The sequence below is a fragment of the Saimiri boliviensis genome, chromosome 9 (assembly GCF_048565385.1).
Source record: "Saimiri boliviensis isolate mSaiBol1 chromosome 9, mSaiBol1.pri, whole genome shotgun sequence".
NCBI classification, from domain to species: Eukaryota; Metazoa; Chordata; class Mammalia; order Primates; family Cebidae; genus Saimiri; species Saimiri boliviensis.
The window spans coordinates 29507830-29533504 of record NC_133457.1 but is presented as its reverse complement, the minus strand read 5'-3'; the positions used below and the strand labels follow the sequence as shown (position 1 = coordinate 29533504).

General features: G+C 35.8%; 1 protein-coding gene across 5 annotated transcripts in view; it reads right to left on the bottom strand.

Moving 5' to 3' along the window:
• Positions 1 to 25675, bottom strand: part of LOC101039884 (vitamin K-dependent protein S-like) — a 752700-nt gene that overhangs the window by 23974 nt on the left and 703051 nt on the right. For all 5 annotated transcript variants that reach the window (XM_074405626.1, XM_074405629.1, XM_074405627.1 and 2 more), the window contains 5 exons: positions 15587 to 15717; positions 14490 to 14742; positions 10427 to 10555; positions 1678 to 1779; positions 1486 to 1579 (listed from right to left, as the gene is read on the bottom strand). The gene's annotated coding sequence lies outside the window, so the exon portion shown is untranslated. The remainder of the gene's footprint in view (positions 1 to 1485; positions 1580 to 1677; positions 1780 to 10426; positions 10556 to 14489; positions 14743 to 15586; positions 15718 to 25675) is intronic.

The following is a 25675-nucleotide window of genomic DNA, read 5'->3' as shown; positions in this document are numbered from 1 at the left end:
TGTATAAAATAAATAACTGTGGTTCTGAAAATCAATATTAGAACAACTATCAATAGACATTTTATCAACTTAAACATGTATCTACATTTTATAATACACTTATTAGTCAAGAAGTGCAAAAATGTCATTTATAAATAAAAACTCGTGTATAGTGATAAAACAGTCCCCCATATCCATGGGGGATACATTCCAAGACTCCCAGTTGACATCTGAAACCTCAGACAGTATTGAGCCCTATATATACTGTGTTTTCCACTATATATATATATATATATATATACACACACACACATATATATATATATAATAAAGTTTAATTCATAAATTAGGCACAGTAAGACATTCTGAATAAAATCTTATTGTACTATACCACAGGGAAACCACAGGCAAATGAGGACTACTGTACTGATTAAATTTTTTGTGATGAAACAAATTTTGGAGACTTTTGGGAGGTCCTCTTCCCTCCTTGCAGCTGGGCCTATTATTAATGTGAGCTGGCTTCTCCCAGAGCCCTGTATTCTCCACCTTGCCAGCCTCAAAGCCTCAGGGATGGTGGAGATTCTTCAGCTTCATGCCTAGAAACTCAAGACTTAGTAGATGGTGTCCACAAAGCATTTGGGCTTAAACAGTGGCTGGTATGGGACTTAAATTTAGGTCTCAGAGGAATTCCTTCATATTAATACTATTTTGATTACTTAAGGGTTTTAGGCATATTTTATCAACCAATGGCAGTATTCTCTAAAGTCGAGCTTTTTTTTTTTTTTTTTTTTTTTTTTTTCTATTTTGAGAGGAGTCTCACTGTCACCAGGCTGGAGTGCAGTGGTGCAATCTCGGCTCACTGCAACCTCTGCCTCCCAGGTTAAAGCGTTTCGACTGCCTCAGGCTCCCAAGTAGCTGAGATTATAGGCATGTGCCACCACACTCAGCTCATTTTTCTATTTTTATTAGAGAGAAGATTTCACCGTGTTGGCCAGGATGGCCTTGATCTCCTGACCTCATGATCCTCCTGCCTCGGCCACCCAAAGTACTGGTATTACAGGCATGAGCCACCACACCCAGGCTAAAGTAGATCTTTATTGAAGGAAAAAAGGCAATGAATCAACTTGCCTTTTTCACAATAATTTTCTGTCCACCCCAGGCCACAGATATACCTTCCATCTGCAGAACTGCAAAGGCCACGATTTTTACAAGTACATTTTAGCTGACAATTGGGGCCATATCTTATCTGGGGACAATTTGTAATTATTATTTTAAATAAAATAACAAAAATGACATTTTTCTTTGTTTTCTTTTATTTTTTCTTGAGATGGAGTCTTGCTCTGTTGCCCAGGCTGGAGTGCAGTGGTGTGATCTTCACTAATTGCAACCTCTGCCTCCCATGTTTAAGCAATTCTCCTGTGTCAGCTTCCTGAGTAGCTTGGATTACAGGTGCATGCTATTATACCTGGCTAATTTGTGTATTCTTAATAAAGATGGGGTTTTTACCATGTTGGCCAGGCTGGTCTTGAACTCCTGACTTCAGGTGATCCAACTACCTTGGCTCCCAAAGTTCTGAGATTACAGGAATGAGCCATTGCACCTGGAAGGAAAAACATTTTTGTCTACTTCAGATGCAGTAACCATACCTAAATAGCAAAAGCATAAGAAATGTTAAAATTAAGACAAAGAACTACTCACATGTTATCTGTAAAGTATCAAATACATGACTTTCATTCATTCATTCATTTTTTATTCACTCCATAAATATTCATTAATACTACGTGCTTGACATACTGGGACCTGCAGAGACCATTGTGAAGAAGGAGCAGTCAATCCCAGATGACTAGGAATGAGAAGATTTTATATATTTAGTCTCATGACTGATAAAGAAGAAAAATGAGCAGTTTGCTTTCAAGTTACTGAAATGGTAAAAGCATTTTAACTTACAGAGGTGGGTGACACAAGCAAAAATGCACTATCAAGAAGAATTAAGACACAAGTGAATGAAACTGACCAGACCAGGAAAACTGAGTCTCTCCTTCTTCAGTGTCAAGAAGAAGATAATTGAATGATGGGAAGTACAATCGACGACGGGAGTGCAAAGCCCCTCCAAGGTGAGAATCAGAGTTGCATTTTGTTGCTTTTGCCATAAAGAATGCAAATCCAATATTGCTAGCTAATAGGACTTTTTAAGGAAAACCGAAAAATCCATACTTTATGTGAAATTAACAAATCCTTGAAAGTTGACGACTAATTAAAATTGTTTTACAGCACTGCTAAAAGCCAAAACTATGACAGCCAATTCAAACATATTTGTGGCTACATTTGGCCAACAGCCTGCCATTTATGACCTGTAGTTTATAGTATTTTTACCTAATAACACTTTCCACATGGATTATCTCATTTAATACTAAAAAAAAAAATACCCCCATGATGTGGGTAGCATTATTCTTATTTTACTCTTGAGAAAACTGAAGCTCAGAGTCTAAAGTCTTGCTCAAACTTAAACAGCCTGTAAGAATAAGAACTAAGATTCAAATCTAGAATATCTGACTTCCAACCAAATTATTTCTATTCCAACTAGCAGAACTGACCTTAGAGTAATTTTTTAAATTCCAGCTAGCAGGGGAAACATTAGAGAAATTTTTATATTCCACCAAGCAAAAAAAAAAAGTTAGACTTTTTTTTTTAACTTGCCCAAAGGCATTGATTGATACATAGCAGAGCAGGTACAAAAATTCAATCTGCATGACACATTCTTTATTGCTTTTATTTGAGTGACTAGCTGCACTGAATTCTAGTACCAAATGAAAATAAAAGTTTGATTTTGTTACTTAAATAGCAGTTACAGTTGTACAATTAATGGTTGAGTCATCATTACATGTGTAATAGACTACCTTGAATTAAATCCATTTTACCTTTTGCCTATAGGGCAAGTTAGGCAGAATCAATATCAGGTCTTATCAAAATAATTTAATGTAATTGGTGGTATAGTAAATCCGCTATTTTCTTCTTTGATTTCAATTTGTTCCATTTTTTTCCTCTTTTTCCAGATATTACTTTAACATTTTTAAATATAATTTTTATTAATCTAGAGTGTTTTCCAGCATATCTGTTTATATAGATTTTTAGGTACTCCTTTAGGTATTACCTTATACACACATGACTTCTCATAGTCCACTGCGTCAATATTCTACCAGCCTAAATGATGTGTAGAAACCTAACCTTTCTATCCTTTTACTCTTCTCATTTATAATAAATCATCAAAATTTTTTTCTATATACATTGATAACTACATCAGTGTCATAGTTTTTGCTTCATCTGCCAAGTATAAGCCAGAAAACTTAAGAGAAAAAGAAAAATAGTTTGTGCTGCTATATTTTTACTCTATTTTTTATGAATTCTGACTTTCCTGATGTTCGAAGATTCTTTCTTGGTCATTTTCTTTTGGTTTCCAGATTCTTTTAGGTTATGTTACTGCTAGCAACAAATTCTGTTTTCCTTCATCTGAGACTTTTTTTTAATATTCTTTCCATTATTGAAGGATATATACATATATGTGTGTGTGTGTGTGTATATATATATATATATATATATATATATATATACACACACACACATATATGTATATTTTTTGCTGGATATATGATTCTGGTTTGATAAGTTTTCCTTTTTTTTTCAGACTTCTGATATGTTACACCCCTTCAACAATTTTTTTTTAAGAATAATAAGAAAAAGGATAAAGAAGAAGAAGAAAGAGAAAGAGAAAGAGGGAGAGAGAATGGGGGTATTGCTTTATTGCCCGGGCTAGAATACAGTCTAAATATGGGTATTCCTACAATTGTCCTTAATAATGGAGACATGAAAGAAAATGAGGGAAAGAATAACAAACAAGGAGCCAACCAACATTTCGTTTAAACTTCTAAGTTGATATGATGTGGTACTGGTAAGAGTGTACCTTCAACGATTTTTGATGAGAAATCTGCTGTCATTCCATTATTCTACTTGTATTTCTTCTATAGCTAAGGTGTTGTTTCTCTCTCAGCACCTACCTACAGAAGAATTATCAATATCAACCTTCTGAAAATCAAATATATAAATATATTAATATGTAAATTATTAATATTAAAATTAATGTTTCATTTAATATTTATTAATTGAATTAAAATATAGATAATGGCAGGCCCGATGGCTCACACCTGTAATCGCATCACTCTGGGAGGCCGAGGCAGGCAGATCACCTGAGGTCATGAGTTTGAGACCAGAATGATCAACATGGAGAAACCCCGTCTTTACTAAAAATACAAAAAATTAGCCGGGCGTGGTGGCACATGCCTGTAATCCTAGCTACTCGGTAGGCTGAGGTAGGGGAATTGCTTGAACCTGGGAGGTGGAGACTGCAGTGAGCTGAGATCATACCACTCTACTCCAGCCTGGGCAACAAGAGCAAAACTCCATCTCAAAAAAGAAATACAGATTATATTTCGTATATCAATTTATTTGATATATTGCTTAACATATAGTAATATATATTAGTTAAATTATGTTGATATGACTTTGGTAGATTTCTTTGAGTTTATCTTGATTGGCATTAACATGGCTTCTTCAAACTGTAGGTTTATGTTTCTTGTCACATTCAGAATATTTTCAACCATTATTCCTTTAAATATTTTTTCATCTCCAACCTCTTTTTCCTCTTCTGGGACTCAGATGACATAAATAGTAGATACTTGGTTATAGTACTACAGGTCTCTGAGGCTGCGTGTGTGTGTGTGTGTGTGTGTGTGTGTGTGTGTGTGTGTGTGTGTTGGTTGCTATTTTTTGCTCTCTGTGTTGTTCAGATTGGGTTATTTCCATCATTCCTTCAAGTTCATTGGTTTGTTCCTCTGTCCACTCCATTCTGCTGTTGAACTCATCCACTGAGATTTTATTTTGGTAATTTTATTTTCCATTTTTCAAATTTCCACTTGGTTCTTCTTAATATCTTTTATTCTTTGCCTTTTTTTTTTTTTTTACACAATCCTGGTTTGTGGGGTAGAGAAGGGTATCTTCTTGCATCAAGATGAGGTTTGAAGTGTATTCTTCTCATGTGGCCCTTGCTAATGGGATTGGGGTTGAGGATACAGTTTCGTTTCATAGTGTTTGCCTGAAGAAGACCAGTTATTTTCTAAAAGTTTTCTGCCTTACTAGACTGCCCCCTTTCCTGTCCTTTGACTAGAGAAATCAGAGGTATCTTAGACCTTTGTCTCCACCCATTGGCCTCCCTGGGTTGTAGGTTTCTCCAGCACCCAATCTGGGATAGATGAGACAACAAAACCAAACCAAACCAGGGAACTTGCCATCATGTCGTTTCCTAGATTTCTAAGGTTCTTATCCAATCTGCTTTCTTTTCTTCATATTTCAGGGACTTAAGTTTGTTTTCTACATTGTATGGATTTTTTACTGTTAAGAGAGAGCAATAGGAAAAGGTATGTGCACTCCATTGTTCTCCACATGTTCTCTACATACTCATATTTATAAATATAGTCTTACATAATTTACGGAATCCTCTTTAGATAGTTCAGATATTACATAATATAATAAATTTCTTTATTTAGTATGTGTTAACTCAGTATAAATGGTAATGAAATTGATATGATTCTGCTCTTTTTTTTTTTTCGTTTCTCTCCTCCACCTGATTTTAGTTGACTGTACTTTTATTCTTAAAATCTCAATTGGAGCATTCTAAATTCTAGAATGTACCTTTATACACTAAAACATACTTATTGAATTGTTATATTTAAACAATATGTTTTGACACAGATCTATCCCACGTACCCCACAAACTTTAATGAGGAAATAAGATCAGTATACTTATACTCCTTCGCATTCTCTGTCTTTCCAGTTTATGCCTTGTTAGAGCTACATTAAAATATCTACAATTGTTATAATTTATATTTATATTCCGTCATGTAGGAAAATTTTCACAATTGTTTTAAACTTAGCCTTAATTAAGATGAATTTAATGTTTACTAATAGTCTTTTAATCAGATATTTCCCATTTATTATTTGGATGCTCAAATTAATCTTGCAATAGTTTCTTTAGAATATTTTGAGGCTACTATACTTCCAGCAACTTTTAAAAAGTGGTTAATTTGCTACCATGTTATATTTGAATAACAGCTTAACTGTGTATAAAATACCTGTCACATTTTTTTTCTCAAGAACTTAACAGGCATTGATTAGCTATATGTTAGTAATGAATATTGCTGTGAGGTAAAAAGTCAGACTGATTTTCTCCTAAGTAAGCTCATACATTTCCTTACATCCTCTATGGAGTTTCCCCTTGCCTTTGAGCCATTGTAACTATTATTTCCTGGGATAAAATATACTCATTTAATATGTAGCATCAGATCTTTTATTTCAAGGAAAGAATCTTGAATATTATATCTAAATATTTTCCTCTTCCAATTACACATTTCTCTCTCATTTCTTTTCCACTTCATTATTTTCACTTTCCTCATTTTTTTTTTTTTTAACCTGGCTGTCCTTTTTTTATCTGCTCCCAATATGGCCTTCTTTTATGTGATGTAAGGTTTAATTTTCATTTCCACTTCTTTTTTGAGCTCTGCCAGCTTACTTTTTCATTTCCTTTTGTTGTCTTTTCATTTATTCCATGAACCTTTGTATCTCTGCACTGCACTCACATTTTATAGAGAACACTTTTTCATTACATCCTTTGAATTATTGGAAGAGATTCTAGTTAATATCTTCATGTGCTCCATAGCAAAACTTTTCTGCTCTTAGTTCATCTGCCTTTTCTTTTCCATTTTTCTTTTCTCATTTTTCCTTCTTACAGAATTTGCACTAAAAAAGCAAGGAAAGCATTGAATGGTTTCATTTTTTTGTTTGTAAAATGAGAGGAGTATTTTATACGCAAGCTTCATTTTGCAATGTACCAGGTATTTCTGGAAGGATCGTATTGATTTAGGCTTCGAAAAATGATCTTAGGTAAAAGAAAGCCTTCTTCGTCCAGAGTGTAGCTCCATATAACACAGCATGTGGGATGCATGTGTGTGTGTGTGTGTGTGTGTGTGTGTGTGTGTGTGTATGTGTGTGTTTGTGTGTATGTATAATGTGTGTGTGTGTGTGTGTGTTTAGCTCCACTTTAGTTATAAGGCTGCTAACTACCCACAAATTTCTTTCTGTCCTAGTGCAAAGTTAAAAACATGGTATGTCTGTGCAATTCTTGTTTTTTTTTTCCCAGTTTTTCACCACTCTAAGATGTTCAGTGGGATTCAGAGAAGTTTTTATAGCCCTTCTATTGATGCAATCCTTATTTTTCAGGAAAGTGTCCTTAGTTTTGCTCTCTGTGTGCCATGGAGAAGTGGCTGCTCTCCTGGCCCTACTTCGGATCTCCAGGGGCCCATTATTCACCCTAAAAATCCCTGTTTTCTGAAACTTGACAGCTCTTCTCTCGTTACGATAGTAATAATAACTATTACAATTAGGTGAAGAAAGTTTTGCAGTTTTTAAAAGATTGTGTTTTTCTCTGTCTCCCATTTTTTCTATAGATCTCAGGGAGCCTCTTCAGGTTCAACCTGGTTGAAGAGGATATAACATTCTTTCGTTCTTATAATTAGATATCTCCAACACACAATTTTTGGCAGTTTTATAAAAATTAACAAATGTTATCTAAAAATTTCTTCTTAGTCAAGAGTATGCATAAGTTATTATTTACTTTTTTTTCCAATTTATGCTTATCTTCCAGAAAGCTATTTTCTATATAACACTGTGGGAGCATGTACTTTCATGTTATTTGAAAGTCACATTAAAAGAAAAAAAGTGTTGTAAATATTGCCCATATAGTTATCTTCCTTAGCACCAAATCTGCTTTTGCTGCATAGCTAACGTAGTGGTTGGACATAGAAGGTGACCCTGCCATCATTGTTACTTTCCTGACACCTGGTTCCCACTTGGCCAGGTGGACAGTGACATACTCCAGTCACTGGGTCACACTGTCCTGAGCCACAGGAGCACCGTTGAACACAGCCCTGCCCATGGTGATCTTCAGGACAAGCAGCAAGTAAGAGCAAAATAAACCAGAGCAAAACAAAACCAGATTTTTCTTATTATTTTTCCAGACAAGATTTTTTTTTAAACTTGTGAAATACATGGCATTTTCATTTAATCAAATAGGTTTTACTGACTTGCTTTGAGTTTGATTTTCAGTCTGAAAGGTTGCTTAGAAATAAACAAAGCAAAACAAGGGACTGTTTAAATTGTTGCTGCATAGAGCCATTTTAGTTGGTGTTAGGAATTTTCAACCAAATATCTAGTGTCAAAAACTTACATATAATATAAATGTCTCTTACACATTAGGGACTTCAACTGTTCCCAATTTGGATTGCTTTGCTTTGCCAAAGCAAAGTGTCTTAGCAAGTGTAAGAGAGAGTATGTGTGTATATGTATGCGTATATATATATATATTACACATATATGCATGTGGTGTATGTATATTACATATATTAGATATTACATAATATCTGTAGGTACATTATGTGTACATATATGTTATATAACATATTTAGGTATGTGTACATGTTATACAATATATGTATGTATATTATATATATTACAAATATATATTTGTAATAATCTTAAGTATGTTCTCTTAAAGCCCATTCTATAATTTTAGCTAAAGTTCCTGTACACAAATATAAGATTCATAATGCTCATAACTTCAAATATTCATTTATATATTTATATTAATTTGTTTGGTTTTTATTTGCAACTTCATTCCACAAATTCATCGAGATGGTTACCAAAATATATATAACACACAAAGATAAAATAAATATCTGTTGAGAATCACATAAGGGGAAAATGCATTAATAATATAAAATAAATATCATATTTTTTGGAACATTTAAAAGGTGGATTGCAAATTTGGCTCTATCCTACTTAGCTGTCAAAGCAAATGGAAAGTGCTAAGGTACAAGACCACAACTTTCTGAAGACAAAAGTACCCCCAATGTTTAGAGAAATCACAGCTTTTGAAAATGCTTGGCAGGAGGACATTTCTTCCACTTACTCTCTTTGAAGAACAAATACAAAGGAACCAGACAGAACCTGGCTTAAGAAATGTTTATAGGCTGGCCTTAACTGAAAGGTAACTTGCCAGCTGAGGCCTCAGGAGGCACCATCCACTAAGTGTCAGTTGAATGCTACCTGGAGCCAGGTTTTATCTTGTCTCTTATTCTCAAGACAGCAGAGCACTGAGGCCTGCAGGGCACTTAAACAGAAAAATTACCCTCCTACAACACAGGCAAAGCAATTAGCTGTCCAGGAAGCATAAGCATTTTGGGTATCTATAGCACATAACCGTTTAGTACCCTAAATTACAAACGTAGCTATCATTCATCCAAATGAAAGAATTGCAAATGAAGGTATTTCATAATCTACTTCATAGATGTTGAGGTATGTGTACACAGATGAGGGTTGAGGCAGTACTTCCATCTTTAAGATCTATTGGAGGTACTCTTCTTTTTTAATTGTGAGGTATAAGATTACAGAATAAAGCACAAAACACCAATATTCAGTTCACTGGATGATCACAAAGTGAACATCCTTATTCATAGCACCCATGTCAAAAATTCATTATCGCCAGGACTGACTCCCTGACAATGTGCTCCCCTGCTCATTGCTTCCTTTATCCTCCCTAGAAACCATCATAATTGTGGCTTCACATGTGAGAGTTTCATTTTGACTGCCACCAGAAGGGTCAGAGGAGTCAGAGTATATGAGTATGTGTAGTTATTTGGGTTAAGCAAAAACTATACAACTATTTTTTAAATGGTACATCTGAAAAATAACAAAAATAAAATATACTTGGTATCCACAACCTCAGAGTGTCTAAGCCCGTGAATTTGTAAGGGTTCTTCAATCCAGTGCCTTAAACTTTTGGCAATAGTTATTTTTGTGATAAGTAGTTAATTTAAGGTCTTTGGCTTTTAGGAAACTGTTCACTTTTTGGTGAGGAGTGAAACCACTACTTTTGAGCTAGGGAATTGCTAAGCATAAATGAAATTGCGGAAGTTTAGACAATGAGTTTGACATTGTGAACACAAAAATCTCAAGTTTGCTCTGATATTGGCAAACATACTTTCTAATACTGACTTGAGTCTAACATTGCTGGGGCAAGGGAGTTATCACCAAAAAGATCTCCTTGGCTACTTTCACTGACTTTAGCTTTTAGCCAAACTCCTACATAAATATTCTTCAACCCAGAATTTAGGTCAGTTTGTGTTTGCTGTTAGTACTGTAAATTAGGAAGTAAAATAATTGCAACCACATGTATTCTTTAACTGCAGTTCTTAAAAACTCCAGTTAGCTTTAGTACCTTTGCTACCATTATTGGGCCTTGGATGATCAGCATATCCACTACATAATGGTAAGAATAACTTACTTTGATTTCAGTCAGCCCCAGTGAAGCCAGGAAGGCATATACAGGTGCCAATCATGGTGTCACAGATGCCACAATTCAGGGACTTACACATCTTTTGGCAATATGGACTAAACACGACTCTTGGGCATCCTGTTAAAGGAGAACAAAACCATATGTGGTATTGTAACTTGCAGCAAACAGTGTTTGAATTCACTCCAGTAGACATGCCATTTGAGCCAGCAATCCCATTCCTGGGTATATACCCAAAGAATTAATGTGGTTAACTCAACATTCCAATTACTATTGTTATTTTCAGTCACCTTCAAGCTGTTGATTCAAGGCATGGAGTTATCTAAGGATATGAGATGATACAGAAATTATTAGTATTTGATGCTGCCCATTAATAAGGTATAACTTAACTTTGCACTTCCTTGTAAATCTACCTTTTATTTTTTATTTTTATTTTTTATTATACTTTAAGTTCTGGGGTACATGTGCAGAATGTGCAGGTCTGTTACATAGGTATACATGTGCCATGGTGGTTTGCTGCACCCATCCCACCGTCATCTACATTAGGTATTTCTCCCAATGTTATCCCTCCCCTATCTTCCTACCCCTTCCCCTGCTATCCCTCCCCTGGCACTCCCACCCCTGACAGACTATGGTATGTGATGCTCCCCTCCCTGTGTCCATGTGTTCTCATTGTTCAACACCCACCTATGAGTGAGAACATGTGGTGTTTGGTTTTCTGTTCTTGTGTCAGTTTGCTGAGAATGATGGTTTCCAGCTTTATCCATGTCCCTGCAAAGGGCATGAACTCATCTTTTTTATGGCTGTATAGTATTCTATAGCAGCGTATATCTGCTACAGTTTCTTTATCCAGTCCATCACTGATGGGCATTTGTGTTGGTTCCAAGTCTTTGCTATTGTGAACAGTGCCACAATAAACATATGTGTGCATGTGTCTTCATAACAGAATGATTTATACTCCTTTGAGTATATATCCAGTAATGGGATTACTGAGTCAAATGGTTCTATTTCTAGATCCTTGAGGAATCACCACACTGTCTTCCACAATGGTTGAACTAATTTATACTCCCACCAACAGTGTAAAAGTGTTTCTATTTCTCCACATCCTCTCCAGCATTTGTCTCCTGATTTTTTAATGATCACCATTCTAACGGGGCTGAGATGGTATCTCAATGTGGTTTTGATTTGCATTTCTCTAATGACCAGTGATGAGCTTTCCTTCATATGTTTGTCGGCTGCATAAATGTCTTCATTTGAAAAGTGTCTGTTCATATCCTTTTCCCACTTTTTGATGGGGTTGATTTTTCTTGTAAATTTGTTTAAGTTCTTTTATAGATTCTCTGTATTAGCCTTTTGTCAGGTGGGTAGATTGCAAAATTTTTTTTCCATTCTGAAAGTGCTTAGGAGACAATTCACTGAACAAGGCTATCTAATTTCAACATACATAAATTAATTATTTTAAATATTTAAGTGTTATAGCTTGTCTTGTCTGGAATGATCTGGGTTTAATACACGTAAGAATTCACAAAGGAACAAAGTATAAGGGATGCCTCGTCATTTCCTATTAGTTTTTCAATTTTCTACTTTCATATCCAGGGAGATATGGCCTGCCATGATGATGCTTGTATAAGAGATAAATAATGGCCAAAGAATGGTTTGTGTTGAGATTCAAATTTTTATAAACCCCACATATATCCTGTCTGGAAACCTAAAATTCTCATCTTGAGTCTCAGATTTGCTTATATACTCAAGAGTGGCTGATTCTTTCCTCCCTTTTCATTGCAGTTAAAAATGAAATTCTCCATTATGGAGATGGAAGGCAAACACTTTAAAACTGCTCATACCAAAGATTATTCACTTGCACAGCTGTTGTGTTTCTTTATTGCTTTCTGTGAAAAACAGTGAGTTTACTCCACATTTGCTCCTGTCAGTCATTTCCTCCCATCAAGCGATGCCAGTTCTCATAGGTAATTGACTCTTTTTGGTGCACAGCATTTTTTTTTTTTCAGTCCTCCCAAGTAGTTTTTTTCTCTCTCACTTATAACAATTTGAGTATAACCTAAAAACAGAATCAGTGAGTGGATGTACCTAAAAACAAAATTAGTGATTTTTTTTAAGTCTCCATCTTCTTCTCTTCTAACATTCACCAAGATATAAAAATGCATCTTTCACATCCATTTGGGTCCGTTTTGAGAACATAGGTAGTTACAGTTTTTATCCAGTTAGTAATACAGTAAAATAAATGTGATGCTGAAAAAGAATGTTTGGTTGCTTGACATTAGAGAAAAATGCATAAAACATGCTGAAAATACGGCAATTGAAACCTTAAGGTCTGATGTGTACTGCTGACATACTGCTTTCAGAAAAGGAGGTTAAATTAATAAGAGTTCACTGGTATAGAAAACTCTCCAGTGGTATTACTCTGAAGGGAAAGGTAACATGGATTTCTATGCAAGTAAGGAAAGGGGCAACACTAGTAAAGAGTGAAACTTACATTGTAATGGAGGGAAATGTTACACTTTAGATATAATCACAGGTATCAAAGAATCAGCATCTCAGTTGAAAGGAAAAAAACAGCTTGTTTAACCGATGAATTTAAATAACTGCTATAGCTGAAGGTCTAGATTTTGAGATAATTTTCATGTGAATCAGTTACTTAGAAAACATAATTTTCCTCTGATGTGAACCTGTTTTCCAAACTTTCTTAATGACAGTTTTATATTTGAGAGAATCATCCTTTGTTGTTCTTTCTTCGTGTGTGTGTGTGTGTGTGTGTGTGTGTGTATATATATATATGTGTATATATATATATATTTATATATATATATATATTTATATATATATATTTGAAAATCACCTGATTTTTAGCCTTCGACTTTTGAAATTGGGAAACTGAACTTGACGAAATTAGCCTACTAATGAGTGAGCCATCTGTTTGAAAGATACTATCTGTGCTAACTTCTTAGTCCCAAAACCCATTAAATTTGTATTGAGTATGATATGTGTTTATAGATGAGCCCATGACATTTTTTTCTAAGAGTAAATTATTTCATAGACAATTTCACTTTCCTATCCAATTCTGTGCTATGTGAAGTCTGAATTCTGTAATCATGCACACAGCACTTGCTCAAATGTTCACCAAATTTAACAACAAAATGCACATAAAGGACACAATGATTTTACTTGGCTCACCCCTTCTGTCATTTCCTAAATCCATTTTGATCTTTATTTGGCCTTTACTCTGTAATGTATAATTACTTCTCCCTGGAAATTTTGTATTCCTGGCAAGGTGTGTTTAGTTATTTTCCATTACAAGGTGACTGTTTTTTCCCCGTCCTTGTATGTCGTCTTCTCTTGAATTCTCATTCCAAGAAGAAGTTTGGATAGGAATTTACAGTTCTGATTTGTTTAAACATTAAAGGTTAAATGGAAGCTCCTTTGCTACTGTATACTGTATATTATGTGAATGGCCTTTGGTACTATCATTAGAAACTTAAAACAAACAAGGCTATGACTGCATCCTGAGATACGTAGCTCCCAAGAAATGAAAAGCATGAATCTGTTTTCCACAGAGTCTGTTTTCTTAGTATTTTACCAGGTTACTCAGATACACGAGCCATTGTTATGCAGTTTTGCTTTATTCTTAAAAGGAGATACTGACGTTTATGGTCTGTTTGAATTTTTATTGCTATGAGCAATAAATAGCATTAAAGCCAAACTTCTGTAAATGTCTTGATATTTTTCTCTTGGCACTGGCAAATACTGAGTGGCCCATGCTTCTCAAAGCATTCTATACCAAGTGTGGTGGTGTTTTTATAAACACTGTTAAAAGAAGTGACCATAGTTACAGAGGACTCTAATGCCTTAAATATCCTTAAAGAGAATGACTTTAAATAGCACGTATTGCATACAGGTTGGAGAAGTAAACGGTTTCCAGGGTCTGTGGTCACTTTTAAATCTCTTATTGATCATAAAGTACATAGCACTATGAGTTTACATCTAATAGGAATTATTGTTTTTCTTATATGCTATCCATAAGTTAGGACTGACCTACCTCTGAAATATGAACAAGTGATGAGATTCTACTGTAAGTTTGTCTGCTTCCTCTGACCTCTGCTGAGAGAAAATTTTGATTCTCCATTCCGAACTCGAGAACATGAAAGCCCAGTTGTTCTTGGCTGCTGAACGTTTTGCTTTTAAGCCAGCTACACCTTTTATGGATATTTTCTTGAATCTTCTTTCATAGTCCTGTAATTATAGTTGATGTTGCCAAGGAATCCTTGCAGCCACATCCAACCACGTGTTGCCTGGAAATAAGCCAATTTGACTAGTCAGGGAGCAGTTCCCTGACTCAGCCAGTCTCACTTTTTACAAGGTAAAGCTACCCTCCTTCAACTAAAGGTAGCTTGCCTTCTGAAACAAAAGTGCAACCCAGTTACGTGTAACTTGATATTATTTTATTAGGATAAAACATCCTCGATATAAAGAAGAAACTGAAAACTAATTGAAATTGATTAATTTTATATTTTAGTTCTTCATTTTAAGTTTGAATAACTTCAATGGTTATAGATCCCAAGCAAAACAATAATTGAAACCATTTTCATACATGCTTAATTGTGTTTTTAGCTGGTAATGTTTAAAATTAGGACAAAATAGGGAAGTAATATTTAAAATATATACCCAATTGCTTATAGAATATTAAAATCAATAGCTTGACAAGGAGTCAATATTTCGGGTTTAGGGAGAAAAATCCCCAAATTATTCATATCCTTGTAGAACTAGGAAAGTAAAAAGAATCTGCTCGAGGAATGACTAGGGAGGAAAGAGAGCAGCAGTCGCCAAGTTGGGGAAAAATTAAATCCATAAAAAGTAGTACACTATAAATAATTACAAGCTTAAAAAATAAGTAGCTGGCTGAACATTTTAACATGCTCCTTGGGACTTTTTTTGTGCATTCTTCTATAACCATTTTCAATGTTAAAATATCCTTTAAAAAATCAATGTAAGGTGTTTGGTCTAGGGACTATGCTTTTTTATTACACAATAAGGAGCCAACTGGCATTTGGTCATTTAAGCTAGTCATCATTTTCACTCCAGAATAACAATTTGCTTAATTTAATTGTTCCTAAGCAGACCCTGGAATTAACTTACTTTATGAATCACTTGAAATATATTGTAGTTTGCTGTTTGTTGATTCATAATAATAAGTTTATGTTTTCTTGTTTTTTTTTTCTTTTTTATTCTTTTTATTTCCATGGTAGATATTTGTGAAGAACTTGGGACTATTTTAAATAGAAAAGGCAAAATAGAAGAATGAGTTACACAGAAAATGTATATGTTTTCAACTAGTCAAATATAAATTCTAACAGAATTTTCTACGAATTAGAAGCTTCAATTAGCATTTGCCCTTTGGTATTCTGAGTGATGACCCCCAACCCCACCAGTGCCTCCTCAATAAATTACAGCTGAGCACAGAACACACATACAGAGAAGACAGTGGTTTCCATGGTAGCCAGGCATACAGGTGCATCTCCCTATAACTGGGTGACAGTCCTCATTCTTGGTTGAACACTGACATACCTGATTACAGTCCTTTCCATATGTGCCCGGTGGACAAACTAAGGGGAAGAGGAAATATAAGCCCAATGAATTAAATTTGTCTGCGTAAATATAGCTCTAAAAGTGAAAGCGGGGAAAAATTTATTAAATAAGACCATTGCCTACAGAAGTGTGCTGCCCTTCGGGATTTAGGTTCCATTAAATTTATTTGGGGATTACTTCACTGTTTGATTTTGTTTTGTTCGGTCAATTTGTGACCAACTGTCAAGGGCTGGCTGCAATTTTCTTATCATGGAAAAAAAATCATACGGTAATGTCAGGTAAAATCAAGTAAAATAATAGTATAATTCAAGAGGGACCACATATCTGGATAAAGATTTTTTTTCTGTTGCAGCTAGTTTAAACTCTCAAGGTTCTTTCTCTTTGCACATTAGCATGCATTGTATTTCTGTCACCTGTCAGCCACTCTGCTGAGTTCTGCTGTTTTCTTTTTACAGACTGTGCAATGAAAGCTTCCCTCCAATTTTTAAATAATGTCATGACACTAAAAAAAAGGCTTTCTTGGTATTTTTCAGCTAATAAAATTAAGTCAAGTAGACATACTGCGTTTCATGGTTGTGTCTCCATGAGAATTCAAATAAATTCAGTGAAAAAAAATCAGCCAAGTTGGTCTAGAGGTCCCACAGACCTAAAATTGTATAATAATCATGAGACCCACCATCTTATTACCTTGGCTTTTTAGCACCAGGAGTACATGAAAGAATTAACATTATTGTTTTGTTCACTGCATCCACATTTTTGTTTACTGTTCTAGTATGCCTATGGTGTCCCTTGTATTCCTAGCATCCACTGCCCTTAATACTATTTAATCTTACAGCTTTCTTTAAGTAAAAATGATAGCAATGTAGAAATTCCAAAAGTTGCTTGCTTAGTATTAAAAACAAAGAGATAGATGAAACATGGGGTGATTAAGGCAATGAAAATTCTCAATTTTTTTCCTCCCATTCTTGATTGGGACATGCACAAATATAAGACCATTAGGTAGAATCTGAGGCAGCATCTGAACAGTTATTTTTATAGTCGGCTGTTGGTCTAGACATCTTTTTATCTAAGAGTCACCAATTGTTCAAATATTTTTCAATAAAGTATTCATTGTGAACTTGCCAGATATACCAAAAGGTACACCATGTGGCTTTACTGTCTGTCTGGAAAGCTGTGTTGATAGTGGCTACCAAGAGAACTGACCATGGTGTTTTAGACGTAGCTGAGAGTGGATGCACGTAATGTTCTTACTCCCTCTATATCACTGTCATTAAACACATGAGAGCATCATCTACATTCCACTGTGTCTTGATGAAAGGAACTACCTCATGGGGGGTTTCTAACTTGAAAGGCCAGTAAACAACTAAAAAAAAAAAGTAGAAATATGTTTCATTAGAGGCTCCTCAAACCTTTAGAGACCAAGAGCTGAAGTTATTACAACTTCTTCCCATCATTGGGAAGATCTGCTTTTGTTACAGAATACATGAGCATAAAGCTTGGTCTTCCTATAGCAAATCTGCCCACAAAACACTGTGCCCTGAGGAGATTAATTATACTGAAAAGTGAAAGTGGCTGTGCTGAGTACAATAGGGTTTGTGTAATAAATGCTAGTATTCCAATCTATTCAGCCATTCCCCAACTTGAGGTATGGAGCCCAGTGGCATAGGGCTTTGAAGGAAGGGACGATTTGGTTGGTGTTCTTTGAGAGAGAGAGAGCTGTCATGCAAATTGCGCTGGTTGGAAAGTATCCAGTGAAAGCAGTGTAGTCCAAAGGAAATTGTAGGAACTTTGGACCCAACTCTGCCATTGGCCTGATCTCTGGTATTAAAGTTATTTGAGCTCTAAGATCTTCAGCCTTCTTTTCTATAAAATGAGATTAATAGAATCTATCTCACAGATATTTGTGAGGAGTGATACAGTTGAAATAGTAACATATAGGAATCTCGTAGTGCCTAAACAAAATTTATTTCCTTTCTATCCAAACCCTTATATTTAAAATCAGAATCAACTGTTCAACAAAGGTGCTGTATATGGACAAACAACATAGAAGACTTCAGCAAAATTATTGAGAAAAATTGTTTAACATTTAAAGACCATCTTGACATGTATCTGTTATTGATGGAAAATTATTTCTTAAAATCATTGAAATCACTTGATGTAAACCTTCAGAAACACATATAAATAAAATTTATCCATATTCTTATTAATTTCCAATGGAAAATTATATGGAACTATTCGCACATGTTAACCACTTTTCCATACTAAAAGGAGCCCAGGCACACTTTTAACTTTGGGTTCGCAAACACAGAGGAATCAGCCAGGTGCGGTGGCTCATGCCTGTAATCCCAGAACTTTGTGAGGCTGAGGTGGGTGGATCAGGAAGTCAGGAGTTGGAGACCAGCCTGACCAACATGGTGGAACCCCGTCTCTACTAAAAATACAAAAATTAGCCAGGTATGGTGGAACACACCTGTAGTCCCAGCTACTTAAGAGGCTGAGGTGGGAGAATCACTTGAACCTGGGAGTCAGAGGTTGCAGTGAGCCAAGACCATGCCATTGCACTCCAGCCTGGGTGACAGAATGAGATTCCCTCTCAAATAACAGAAAAAAAGAAATACAGAGAAATCAAAATTATAGAATATAGGAATAATATACTCCTGAGCAATTGACCTCTTAGTGCTCTTATAGTCAGTTCTCAAGTGGATTTTCAAACCTTATTGAAGGAATTTACAACTCGTTTTGCAAGACAATAAAATGAAAATGAAAATAAAGAAATAAAAGCAAGAAAAAAACATTCTGAATGTTACCCCAAAATAATTTTTGATGATATAGTGTTTCTTATATTACATAGTCATCATGAAAATTGTCCATCAATTATTATCCAACTAAATAATAATGACTTTGAGAATTCAGAGGGTATCAAAGCCTGATAGCTTCATGTTTTCTGCAAGAGATGGTAAGTAACAAAAACAATCACTCTTGTTAGTTTACTGTCTTATGCTTCTGGATGGACTGCATTGTAGTGCACAGTTTCGGTCCATCTTACAAGCCATGCAGAATTCTGAATCTTTTCATTCAGCCAAGAAATATTCTCTGAATACCTACTATGTGCCAGGTTCACAACAGTGAGCAAAACCAGACATGATTCTGGTACTTTTAAGCTTGTAATAGTGAAGAGAAAGAAACATGATTAAATAATCATTCAAATAAATACCAAATTTAAACAAGTGACAGGGTAAGGGGTGCTGTGAGGAAATAGTAGCAGGGACCCCAGTTTAGACTGGCATGGGTGGGGTGGAGGTGTTTAGTTCCAGATATTCTCTCTAAGGAGATCACTATTTCACTGACATCTAAAACACTAGGTAGTATAAAAGTATATACAGAGATAAGGGGAAGAGGAGGAAGAAAGAGTAGAGATGAGAAAACAGTTCCAGAGAGAAAATACTGGGTATATATGAGTTACTGATATAATTGTTAAGGATACATTGGCAAAGGTATATGCATGTTAGACAATGATCAACTTACATTGTTATAAACTTTTTTTTGGTTTTCTTAAATTATTTTAAGTTTCTCAACATTAGAAAAAAAATTTTATTAATCAAATGACATAATTTTTTCAGCAGGCTCAGATTAAGCAAAACCCTATAGAATACACACCAATTATAGTGATGGTTATCAGAAAGAAGAATGAATTATAATTATAATTATATTTTAGCATATTATCAGATATCCACTTGCAAGAATTCCTGTGTACAGTGGCAATATTGTTTTTTGTATTTTGTTTTTTATTTCAATAGGTTTTTGGTTTTTGGGGAACAGGTGGTGGTTGGTTGCATGAATAAGTTCTTCAGTGGTGATTTCTTATAAACGTTTCTGTATCAGTGTCCTATGGCTGCTATAACGATTACCACTAATATGCATTTATAATTTAGTGGCTTTAAACAATATAAACCCATTATCTCACAATACTGAAGATCAGAAATATACAAGGTATTGGGGAAAATTGTTCATTTTGGAGGCTTGGGGGGAGAATCTATTTTCTCCCTCTTTTCCAGTGTCTAGAAGCCGCCTACATTGTTGTGACATCTTCCTCCTCAGCTTGTGACATCTCCCTCCATCTTTGAAGCCAGCAGCTTAGATTCTCTCTTCTCTAATCTCCTGATAAAAACTTTCATGATTACACTGGGCCTACTCAGATAATCTAGGAAAATCTCCCCAGCTCCTGAAGCTTAACTTTTTTTTTTTTTTGCATTTTAGGTTTGGGGGTACATGTGAAGAACATGCAAGATTGTTGCATAGGTACACACATGGCAGTGTGGTTTGCCACTTTCCTTCCCCTCACCTGTATCTGTCATTTCTCCCCATGCTATCTCTTCCCACCTCCCCACTCCCCCGTCCCTCCCCCATTTCCCCCCAACAGACCCCGGTGTGTAGTGCTCCCCTCCCTGTGTCCATGTGTTCTCATTGCTGAAGCTTAACTTGATCGCACCTGCAAAGTCCCTTTTGATTAGTAAGGTAAAATATTCATATTCCAGGAATTAGGACATGGGCATCTAGAGGGGCCCCATGATCTCTGTATTCCGAACTGTTTTAAGTAGCTTCTGATTCATCTCTTAGAGATCATGTTATCATGTAGGGTAGAGTTCTTTATAGTAGCCTGATGTACAATTCTTTATAGAAATGAATACAAATATGGTATTTTAAAAAATTATGTGACATAAAAATACATGGACAAATTATGACCAATTATTTAAAAATTTTTATTTAGTTAATGGATCCAAAAGAGAAGTTTTAATACCATGTCACATTGAGAAAGACTTAAGATTCTTGAGATAAGGTCAGGAGCCAATAAAATTTTGAAAGCAGCTTGAGACTTTCAGAGAAAGAGGATTTGTGAATGAAAAAGAAAGACTTCGCAAAGTAAAACTTAGAGAAATTAAGGGCCAACTTGAGATCACAGTAAAAGTCTCTAGAGCAGAAACTGCTTGCCTCCTCTAGTGGTGTATATAACATTACTGCCCGGTTTTTGTTTTGTTTTGTTTTGTTTTGTTTTTTAAAAAAAGACTTTAAGGGAACCCCACTATCAAGATAACAGCGTGTGCCTTTTGCATGAAGTATTCTTTAAGCAGTTGCTATTGTGCATATAAAATGATAAGCAAACACCAAATCACTTGCACAAATGACCTGGCCAATAAGTGACAAAACCAGGAACAGAACCAGGTTATTTTCAGGAATGAGCTCAAAGCTTTTCCCCAGGCTCTCAGGGCTTCTTCTTAGAAAGTGAGAGGTACTAATATTATATAACCTTGAAGAGATCACAAAGGCAGAGCACAGGGAAAGTTGTGGTTTAAGTTGATGGGTAGGAAAATCAGTCTGAAAAGCTTTACATTAATTTTGTCATGTTCATCTTGATTACTAATTAGCCATCCAGAAGAACTTGTCAAACCAGTTTGAAGTCATGTAGCTGATACTTCTTCCTAGCTAAAATCATTCTGGGCAACTAAATGACCACAAAACTCCTACTCATAGCATCTGTATAGATTTAAGGAATTTCTCCATATAACGCTACCTTTTATTGTGAATTAATCTGTTAATATACTAAAGAATAAGAATAAATTGACAGTGACTATTTTGACTTAGGTAGAATATAAATCAGTATGACCATTAAGATATAACCTAAATATAGGTAAATACCCCTAAAAATTTGGAAGGGGAAAATTTATTGTTTTGATTTGTTAACTTCTCAGTCATTTCACTAGTTTTCATCAAAAATTGAGGATCAGCTTTGCTAAGATTCAAGTTGAGACAAAGGCAACTAGAAAAAGAAGTTGGTTGATCTTCATAAATATTGCACCTCGCCTAGTTATAAACTGTAGGGTAAATTTTATAATTGGACTTTATGCTTCTGAGAAACAATAATTATTTTCTTCACAGTGACTTCTGAAAGGTAATTATTTTTCTATCAAATTTAAAGCAAATGAGATATTAGCTAGAGACTTAAATAATACATCCTTATTGAATTATCTATGGCTTTATCTAATTATTGCCCATGAACAGTATTTCTAGTTGGCAAATATTTTATGAGATGTCATATAGAAAAGGTATATATAAGAGAATACAATGAATTGACTTTTTGTCCAATTAGGACTGTTTTAGTATTTGACATGGCATGGAATACCACCTTGTAGCCAGACCCTGTTCAGCCTGGCAAGAAGATACATTGTGCAGTCCAAGATCACAGTCCCTCCATTGTGACAATTACAAACTCCATCGCCATATATACCAGCACAGTGTCCCTAACAAGCTAAATAAGCCTACACAGAAAGAGAAGTGTTCTGGCTTGTTAAAAGACCTATCCAACACTCTGCCAGTGTTTTTTTTTTTTTTTTTTAAGCCTGTGACTTTCATGATGGGCAGAGGGGTATATTCAAATTTCATTTAATACTTTGCTTTTCACAAATTGGGATTGACCTTTTGTGGTTTATGACAGCATTTTTTGCTCAGGTCTTTATCAAAGGCCTGGAACCACCAGGGTGATAGATCAGCTGTCATCCACCCGTTCCTCAGAATGTCTTTGTATTAAACTAATGGTCCAGCAGAGCAGCCAGTCTGACAGGCAGGTTATTTATTTGCAATCTGGTAAAAGAACTGACAACTTCATTGTTTTAATTGTTCATTTTTCATCGGTTGATGCATTAGCTCACCCGGATCTTTATGCCTCAGTCAGAGAATAAATATATGGGAGTCAGGACACCAGAATGACTGGGTCCCTCTTAAAGTTCAGGAAGCTGGAGATAGCCTCAGTGCTAGCTGTGATTACCAGCAGCCCAGTGCATTTGGGGAATTTTTTGGTCTTATCTCTGCTCTGCATCTCTTTCCTCTCTTTCAGGAAGACCTATGATGTCAGCTACTGATCTGATTGTTTTTTGAAACAATGTTCCTGGTTCTCACAGCCTATTAAAGGAGAAAGACTGGAGTGGGCATAGCGTCTCCACAGCTCAGTGAGGGTGGGGGCCTGCCAGTCAGTCATAGAATTAGAGGCCCAGAGACCTCACATATCATGATATCATGGAGAATAGACTTAGCTCAGGCCAATGTCTCTCAGAATCATTGGCAAGATTTTTCCTAAAAACGCATGGCCTGGCCTCCCCAGGGTGATTCTAATTTAGTGACTCTTTGGTAGAAATTCTATGTTTATACATATATATGTGTCTGTTTGTGTGTGTATGTGTGGGTATACCTTATACATTGGATGACTAGGAAACAATTATATATATATATATATATATATATACACACATACACATAAAAAATTATGTTTCCCAGTCATCAAATAATGTCCAGTAGACAATTATGCTTATTAGCCATAAAGATGTGTGTATTTCTGTTAAATATAAATTTAATGTATACATATTTCTGAATCCTAATATTTAACTGTTAGTTGAGAACCACTGATCCAGAGTCTAGACTAACACCCTCAATCTACAGATAAGATAGACTGAATCACTGAATCAGGGACATAGCTAATTAGTAGCAGAGTTAGAACTGGAACTCAGGCATCTGAACCCTCAGGTCAATGCACTTTTTTATTCTCAACATCAGATACTAATCTCCAAAACAACGAGACACTGGTTCTACCAATGGTTTTTGCACGCGCTAATGTATCAAGGAGGTCTCCATTTGCTCTTCAAGCTCATTTCAAAGGTTGGCCTTTAGAGAGCAGAGGACAACTCAACAGTTCAATTACAACCATGGAGAAGGTTCCTGTTAAACTACTGGCACCTAGATTATATTATTATTTTACTGCTTTCCTTCACATTAAAATTGAGAACACTTCTAGGAAGGACGCAATGTTTTAGTATTCTTAATGCATCTGACACCTCACATAGAACCTAAAATGCAGAATGCTCAGTTAATGTTTGGAGGAGAGAAAAAGGAAGGTAGAAGTAAAGGAAAGGACAGAGGCAGGCAGGCAAGCAGGCAAACTTCTCTAGTACAAAATACACATAATTGTATGAAAAGTTTGCCCTATAAAAAGGCAGAACATTAGCTCCCTATATGGTGTGTTTATACATTCACTTCCTTATTAAAATTTATTCAATATTTACTATGGATCACTGTCCTGTGTTTGGCACTGATGACATAAAATCGAATAAGATTAGTGTCTGTGGTTGGGCGTGGTGGCTCATGCCTGTAATCCCAGCAGTTTGGGAGGCCGAGGTGGTGGATCGCCTGAGGTCAGGAGTTCGAGACCAGTCTGGCTAACATGGTGAAACCGTATCTCTAATAAAAATACAAAGATTAGCTGGGGGTGGTGGTGCGCACCTGTAATCCCAGCTACTTGGGGGGCTGAGGCAGGAGAATTGCTGAAACCCAAGAGGCAGAGGTTGCAGTGAGCCGAGATTGCGCCACTGCACTCCAGTCTCAGCAAGAGAGACTCCATGTCAAAAACAACAACAACAACAACAAAATTAGTGTTTGTTTTCAGGTATCCAATAGACTGATTCAGGAAGATATGTGAAAAATTAACGCAAAACAATCTGACAAGTGCTACTAACAAAGACTTATAAAAAGGATGAAAGCATCCTAAATAATAGTCAATCCCATCAGGAGGGAATCAGGCTATCCTTACACAGTAGTATTAGAATTAGGGCTAGAAGAGTGAGTAGAAATTCACCAGTCAGAAGAAATAGTGTGAATAAGTAAAGTGTTTTATTGAAACTGATAATTACATTTGCTTTATGGCTACAGGACAGGATTTAGGGACACGTTTGATGTTGGAGAGTTGTGTGGTTCCTTAAAAGTGACAGGTTTTTAGCACCTTGCTGAAGACTTAATCTTAGGCACCTAGGTAGCCATAGGAATGCGATGATCAGACTGATGACAATATGCATATTGGATTGGAGGATGGTAGCCCCACGGGGGCCATTGCCGGCATTCCAGCAATAGATAACATGAAGCAGAGCCAGAGCTCTGGAGAAGAATGGGGACAGAAGCTGTGTCAAAAAGATCTTTTTGAGGTGTAATGGAAAGTACTGATGACAGATTGTGTAAGAGGCAAAGGAGAGGTCTATCTGTTCCTAAATGTTTATTCCATTGTTTGTTGTCATTGTTTACTCTTGGAATATGACCTCTCTCTTCCAAAATGGCCTATGAGTCTCACATTCTAGTTATTAATAGATTAAAAAATATTAAGACATTGACTTTGGAAGGCTATAGCAAATAGGCACATCTGAATCAGCATGCAGACTTCCTCCTATTTATAAAAACAGGCTTTTTCAGCTTGCCTTTTTAGTAGTAGCACTGGCTAGAGAAGGCACAAGATAGGCTGGGCTTGGTGGCTCACGCCTGTAATCCCAGCACTTTGGGAGGCCAAGGTGGGTGGATCACAAGGTCAGGAGTTCGAGACTAGCCTGGCCAACACTGTGAAACCCTGTCTCTACTAAAAATACAAAAATTAGCTGGGCACGGTAGTGGGTACTGTAATTCCAGCTATTTGGGAGGCTGAGGCAGGAAAATCACTTGAACCAGAGAGGTGGAGGTTGCAGTGAGCTGAGATTGCACCATTGCACTCCAGCCTGGACAACAGAATGACACTCTGTCTCAAAGAGAGAGAGAGAGAGAGAGAGAGAGAGAAAA